The following is a 6,700-nucleotide window of genomic DNA, read 5'->3' on the forward strand; positions in this document are numbered from 1 at the left end:
GAGGAAAATCACTGATATATTAAATATTACGCCGCATCACAAGTCGACTACAATCAATGCAGAGGTTGAATTATAAGTGAAAAGTCATGGAAATGGATATGAAGATGCAAAATACATTTTAACCACAGTAAATAAGAACAAATAATTGATGGTATTTTATACTTTATACAGATGAAAAGAGTCTGAGGTTGACAGCTGATTGGTTGGGTGGGGATGGAAGAGACATCCACAGCTGCACACGTACATTCATACGCACACACACACACACACACACACACACACACACACACACACAGACACAGACACAGACACAGACACAGACACACACACACACACACACACACACACACACACACACACACACACACACACACACAGACATACACACACACGGACACACACAAACACACACATGGACACACACAAACACACTCACACACAGACCACGAGACTGCATTTATGTGATAAAACCTGTTTTAACAATCGTCAGTATTGAGTTTATGGCCATTGGTGAAACATCCACACTGAACCTCAAGAGGAATAGACCTATGGAGTACAATAACACACGTTACATTCACATTGAACACAGTCGTAGAGGGAGGGATTATGGATCCAAACGCTACTCTCTGAGAACTAAAGGGAGAAAAAAAGAAACACAACTTTCAGTGTATTACTTTGCTGACCGTGGAATAAAGACACCATATCCTAGGTCACCATAGTGTATTGATGTGAACGCATTGAACAAACTATAGAAATCTCCTTTATTGACTAGTGTGGTCTGACTTCGGTTGACGTTGATTTGGTGAAGAAGGTTCATAGTTACTGGCTGCGATAAGAGGAGGAGCTCATTTGACTGTGATCGAAACTTGCAATTGAAGGCGCTATTGGAGGCGCTATTGAAGGCGTTATTCAACATGTTAAATAACGTATTAAAAAGCAGTCGAAAGCACCTTACTTAACGCTGCGGAGGAGTTGAGGAAAAGATGCTCTACTGGCGCATTTGATGGGTTAATACAACGGCCCAAAAATGCAGCGTTATGGAAGCTTAAACACCGTATTTTACGTCCATTTGAATCAATACACGTCTGAAATTAGTCGTGGTTTTTACCCTTTCGGTATTCCATGCCACACATACACACATACACACACAAACACATACATACATACATACATACATACATACATACATACATACATACATACATACATACATACATACATACATACATACATACATACATACATACATACATACATACATACATACATACATACATACATACATACATACATACATACATGCAAACATACTGAAACAAATACAAATATGCATGCATGGGCTCTCAGGGAGTAAGGGGCTGATAGGTCACGAGGCCAAAGCTGGATGATAATGAGGACGTCGTGCATGAATGTATGCTACATTGTGTTCCAGTTTGAGCATGTGTGTGTGTGTGTGTGTGTGTGTGTGTGTGTGTGTGACTGAGCGAGAGCGAGAGAGAAAGTGAGTGTGTGAGTGCCTCTGTTTGAGAGGTAGAGAGTCTGTGTGTGTGTGCGTGGGTTTGTGTGTGTGAGCGATCGCATGTGTGTGTGTATCCGTGCGGCGTGCGTGCGTGCGCGTGTGTGTGTGATTGTGTGTGTTTGTATGTGAGAGTGAGCGATCATGTGTTTGTGTGTGTGTATGCTTGTATGTGAGAGTGAACGATCATGTGTGTGTTTGTGTGTGTGTGGGAGAGGGAGCGTCTCTGTGTGTGTGTGACCCTTTGACATCGCGGTGCTGCTTCATTAGCAGCATATGAGGGCAGATAATGTCGAGCTGTAAGTCTTCTGTTAAGCTTGTGATGCACTGCAGCCCTGGAGGGCATCAATACTATCCTAACAACACACATGCACACACAGCTGTGTGTGTGTGTGTGTGTGTGTGTGTGTGTGTGTGTGTGTGTGTCTGTGTGTGTGTGTGTCTTTGTGTGTGTGTATGTGTGTGTGTGTTTGTGTGCGTCTGTGTGTGTGCGTCTGTGTGTATGTGTATGTGTGTGTGTGTTCGTGTGCATTACCAGGTTTGATAGAGACTTATACAATGTTTTTGAATGTCTGTTCAGATAACGTGTGTGCTTGCGTGTGCTTGAGTGTGTGTGTGTGTGTGTGTGTGTGTGTGTGTGTGTGTGTGTGTGTGTGTGTGTGTTTGTGTGTTTGTTTGCTTGCGTGTGCACGCCTGTGTGCGTGCGAGTGAATGAACGAGGTCCTTGAGAGCAGGGTGCTGGTGGGGGGAGCAGGGTGCTGGTGGGGGGAGCAGGGTGCTGGCGGGGGGGGCAGGATGCTGGCGGGGGGGGCAGGATGCTGGCGGGGGGGGGGGGGGGGGGGGGGGGGTGACATGGCGGAGCGTGCCAGGCCCACCACTCTACGTATGCCTGAGCTCAGAAGGCTACGACCAGAGCCCCCACATGGGAAATACTTCCAGGTCCCTCCATTCTCTCTCTCTCTCTCTCTCTCTTGAAAGTGATTTGCTATAAAAGTAGGAAGCTCTGTTGCTCTTTTTCTTGTCATTCTCTCTCGCTTACTCACACACACGCACACACACACACACACACACACACACACACACACACACACACACACACAATCTCACTCTCAGACACACACACACACGCACACACATGAGTGTGTGTGTGAGTGTGTGCGTGCGTGCGTTTGTGTGTGTGGGAGCGATCGCATGTGTGTGTGCATGCGTGCGGCGTACGTGTGTGTGTGCGTGCGTGCGCGTGTGTCTGTGATTGTGTGTGTTTGCATGTGAGAGTGAGCGATCATGTGTTTGTGTGTGGATGTATGCTTGTATGTGAGAGTGAACGATCATTTGTATGTTTGTGTGTGTGTGTGAGAGGGACACACGCAAACACACACAGACAAACACCTGTTAATGTTTCTGTTCATTTATGTTTTCCCTCTGTGAATTTTTTGCTTTTCTGTTTTTGGTTCTCTCTTTCCCCATACCTCTCTCTCTCTCTCTCTCTCTCTCTCTCTCTCTCTCTCTCTCTCTCTCTCTCTCTGAGAGTCCACTGAGGATTAACTGTGTGTGTGTTTGTGTGTGTGTGTGTGTGTGTGTGTGTGTGTGTGTGTGTGTGTGTGTGTGTGTGTGTGTGTGTGTGTGTGTGTGTGTGTGCGTGTGTTTGTGTGTTGGGGGTAGGGGGGGGGGTATGAAATCGATGGGCAGATGCTACTTCCTAAGCTCCTCACCCTCCACTGACACGTTGTCCCCCCATTAGGCATGTCAGACGGCCAGATCTCCACCACGCTGCAAGGTCATCACATCGCCTCACACACTGATAGAGAAAGAGAGAGGGTGTACATGTGCACAAGTGTGTGTGTGTGTCTGTGTGTGTGTGTGTGTGTGTGTGTGTGTGTGTGTGTGTGTGTGTGTGTGTGTGTGTGTGTGTGTGTGTGTGTGTGTGTGTGTGTGTGTGTGTGTGTGTGTGAGTGTGCGTGTGTGTGTGTTTACATGTCTTGAGTAAGTGAGTGTGAAAGGCAAAAAAAGGAATGAGGGTGGGTGAAGGGGGAAATGTTTGACACCACAAAGCAAAGCAGTCTTTCGTGATTACCTGAATAATGTCGCTTATCGACATTTTGGGACTACGATGTTCACCCGCTGTCAATCATTCCCTCTCTCTCTTTGTCTCGATGCAACAGACTTGAGAGGTAATTGTGCCATCATCTCTTCATTTTTTCACAATAAAAGCGCAACAATGTAGTAGTATTTAGGGAAACAAGTTGCATGGCAATCAAGGAACACATCACCCACTTATACTCATCTATTTCACTGACCCCGTTGACAGGATGTCTGCCGGGATGAGAAAAATTAAAATTTTGAATTCCCAGTTCAATCCAGTGAATGTTCGACAGGGATGCTTTTTTATGTTTTTCATCTTCACAAAATATCTTGCATCTTTTCAGTGGAGCTGAATCTAAACTGAATCAAGTCAATGTCAGGGAGGATTTTCTTTTGGAATATTAATGAATGAATTATTTGTCAATGGATGTTTGCTGCTTGACTTATCTTGAAATAACAGCCCACAAACACATATATTCTCTGTCCTCTCAGATGAAGGATGTGTGGACTTCAAAAGAAGTACTAATATAGTCCTAATTTGAGCCTTTTTACTATTATGAATAATGAAAGAAGTAACCGTTTCAACAGTATTGTTAACATCTTCCCGATTCTATCTCAGCTCAATACTATGATGGCTGAATTGCCATGGTAACATCCCCATGTTTCATGCGACATCTTAAGTAGCTCAAACCAAAAACAAACTATATTTAATTAGCACAATTAATTCCCCAATAAATGTTAAGTGCTTGGCTTTAAAAAGCAGAATTAAACGCAAACAGCAAAAGACCATGGAAATTACATTTAAAAAATAAATATAATTGTGGGTTTCACATTTTCACAGAAAAAAAAAAAAATCTCTATTGACACCACACTTGCCACAGTGCCATCACATATGTGATGGCACTATAGGGTAGATTGCCAAAAAGCTTCTATTTTGTAAAATATTCATACTCTTATTTAAATAAATGCGATTTGTACTATTTCCACCAAAGCTGAAATGTAAGCTGGATCTGGTGCCTTCTAACACTTTCATCAGCCGAGAATATGCCGGCACACTAGAACTGTAATTATATTGTGCTATAAGAGTCGATTTAGTACCTGCTGTGAATCTTTCTTCTCTTCCAATTTTTTGGACTTCATCTGTCATTGAAACATTTCTGATGAGACAATATCTCATCAAAACTAAGTAGAACTATACTTACTAAATTCCATTAGAAGAATGGATTTTTCCTGCTTTTTTCCCCAAAGGCCGCGATGAATACTGTGCAGATATAAAAGATTCATGCAAGTATTATGCATTCTATTTAACTCCATATTTCCATGTCAAATTGCTGCCCATCCACCAAATCTATTTTCAGTCCATTCATGTAAATGGCCTTAGCCCTCGACTAGCACACACACACACACACACACACACACACACACACACACACACACACACACACACACACACACACACACACACACACACACACACACACACACACACACACACACACACACACACAGTAAATAACCCTGGCCATTCAGGTGTGTGTCACTTGAGGATCCCCTGGTTGGCAGAGATATGCCCCCATCCTCACGCATCACTTCCTGCGTGACTGCTCCAAACAGGAAGTAATCAGGGAAGCTGTCCCTCCAGATAGGCCGATGGCAGGCAATTGTTTAGCATTTAAATAACACCCCGTCCTCCCGTCTCCCTCCAGAATGAAAATGGCTGCTCGCCGTGCGCCATAGCCTTCCTAGCATAACCTAGCAGATGCTGTTGTTTTCCAGGTCGGAGCGGTGTGTGGTTGAGTGGCTCCAGGACAGCAGTGAGTGAGGGGCACTCACTGTCCTGACAGGCCTGGAGACGGGGGCGCTGAACTGAGGCTGGCCGTCCCGCGCTTGCGCCCACTCCGCCCGCACTCCATCTCTTCTCTGCTCTCTAATGGATTCCCAAGCGGACAAAAGCCTCTGGTGAGCAAGGGGTGAGATTCTACTTGAATCTGTGCGTGTGTCTCTGTGTGAATGTGTTTGTGTGTGTGTGTGTGCGTATCTGTGTGCGTGTGCTCACGTTTGTGTGCGTTCGTGTGCATGTTTGCGTGTGTGTGTGTGTGCGTGCCTGACTGTGCATGTTTGCGTGTGTGTGCGTGCATGTGTATCTTTGCGTGTTTGTGCGTGCCTGTGCATGTTTGCGTGTGTGTGCTGGCGTGTAGATCTTTACGTGTGTGTGCATGTTTGCGCGTGTGTGTGCTTGCTTGTGCGTGCGTGTGTGTGCATGTGTGTGAGTATTGCTGGATGTTTCTCCAGGAGACCTCAAAGTCCTACCATTGGTGGTATTCTGAGCGCTCACTCTCCTGATTACATATAAAACATCTTCCTACGTCCCTTTGAATGGATTCGTGCAACATGACTAATGACAGCGGGATTAATGAATGCACTTGGGTGAAAAGCATGATTATATATATATTGTAATCATGTAGAGCAACATAATGAATGATAAAAAGGTTTGAGCCATGAATATGAGGTGAAATTATGATAGGGTTAAAAGCCTCTAATGTCTTGTTCCAAACTCAAAGCTATAATCAAAGATATAATAAAAGTTATGTGTATTGGATATAGATGTATTGTCATTAAAAAACATACCTCCCCTAACGATAATCACCATAGTATCTCTATTTGTGTGTCGCTTGAACAGGAACTATTGTCGAGAGATGAGGAAAGCATGTTTTTGAGGGACAAAATGTAATTGTCCTAATGGGTCTCCATCCGTATTATTGTGATGCTTGTCATTGGTAACATGAGTGTGAAACAAAGTAAAGGGCTCCACTCTGACTTCGAGAGAAGAACAGGAGAAACTTCACTATCCTTAGCCTTCACTATCCTCCTCTGGTAACTAGGCAACCCCTCTCGCACAGGCCGACGCGAGCCAATAGGAAGGGACCTTAAACGTTCTTACTAATATACCCTCATCCTTCCAGCGGTGAGCAGGCAGGCCTGACACTGAAAAATAAATCGTTGAACGATGATTGAACCGATGAGCAATTAAACAAAAAATGGTTAAAATGTCTCAAATCATTCATTATGCAGGATTTTGGAATCCAAATGTTTTCACTTATT

This window comes from Gadus chalcogrammus, chromosome 13 (genome assembly GCF_026213295.1).
Source record: "Gadus chalcogrammus isolate NIFS_2021 chromosome 13, NIFS_Gcha_1.0, whole genome shotgun sequence".
Classification (NCBI taxonomy): Eukaryota; Metazoa; Chordata; class Actinopteri; order Gadiformes; family Gadidae; genus Gadus; species Gadus chalcogrammus.